Source organism: Octopus bimaculoides, chromosome 9 (assembly GCF_001194135.2).
Source record: "Octopus bimaculoides isolate UCB-OBI-ISO-001 chromosome 9, ASM119413v2, whole genome shotgun sequence".
Classification (NCBI taxonomy): Eukaryota; Metazoa; Mollusca; class Cephalopoda; order Octopoda; family Octopodidae; genus Octopus; species Octopus bimaculoides.
This window is the reverse complement of record NC_068989.1, coordinates 39507118-39508467: the sequence shown is the minus strand read 5'-3', so window position 1 is coordinate 39508467 and position 1350 is coordinate 39507118.

Here is a 1350-nt window from a genome sequence, read left to right as displayed (position 1 = left end):
CACAGGCATATATCTATGTACATATATATATATATATTTATATACATACACACTAAATATATTCTATATAATTGTAATAGTGTGTGCATATGTGTGTAAGATGTATCTTTAAATATCATTTGTGTTTGTTGCTTTACAAATTTAATAAATTTCCAATCACACTCCAGTAAATTTGAATATCTCGATATAAATTGATCGATTTAACATTTTAATGTTATATTGCATCCATTTTTCTTGTGCAGATATGTGTGGTATGATTTTCTTGTTTAACCCAAGGTCTGTACTGATCTTGTAGCCCAATGTTTAGAACTGCTCCTACTATGATCTTTTTTTCTTTTTTTCTTTTACTTGTTTCAGTTGTGAGACTGCGACCATGCTGGTGTACAACCTTGAAGAATCTTTAGTCGAATGAATCAATCTCACTACTCTTTTTTTCTTTTTAAGAGCCTGGCACTTATTCTATCAATCTCTTTTGATGAATTGCTAAGTTACAAGGACATTAACATAGCACCATCAGTTGTCAAGTGATTGTGGGACAGACACACACACACACACATGATCGGTTTCTTTCAGTCTACCAAAATTCATTCATAAGGCTTTGGTTAGCCTGAGACTATAGCAAAAAATACTTGCCCAAAGTTCCACACAATGGAACTGAACCAAGAACCATGTGTTTTGGAAGTAAGCTTCTTCCCACACAGTCATGCCTTCACATCTTTTAAATTTCAGATGCAATATATCTAAGACTGAATAAGCTAATACATCCATTTTTTACTCTCTAGACAAGTTTTGATTTAAAAGGAATTTGGTTGTTATTTCTAGCAGGCTGAGTGATCACAAAGTGCTCATCACTCTCTTTGTTGGTTTGTGCAGCAGCATAGAATTGTATTAGAATCACACTCTGACACTGCTTTCTTCTGATGACACTTAATGATGACAGAAGCAGGGAGAGGTGGGGATGAGGAAACTTGGCTTCTTTGACACCCAAGTTCTCTATAATATAAACTTCTCAAGTTTTTGCTGTAGAAGTTCAGACATGTTAGATTATTATAGACATGTGAAGCTGTTCATGACAAGTATTGTCAATTAATAGATGTGTGCTAATTTACCATATAACTTGTGTGTAACTTTATGTATGTATTTGCATGTGGCTGTAGCTCTGTCTATGAGTCTGCATTCACCTCTCTATATGCATGTGGGAGTGCCTAAATTGCATAAAATGTGTGTGTGTGTGTGTGTGTGTGTATGCATGGAAAACAGTCATAACATGACGAAATATATATCATTTTATGTCCATTTTCCTTATATGCATTTGTATGTGTGTATGTATGTATATATATATATATATAT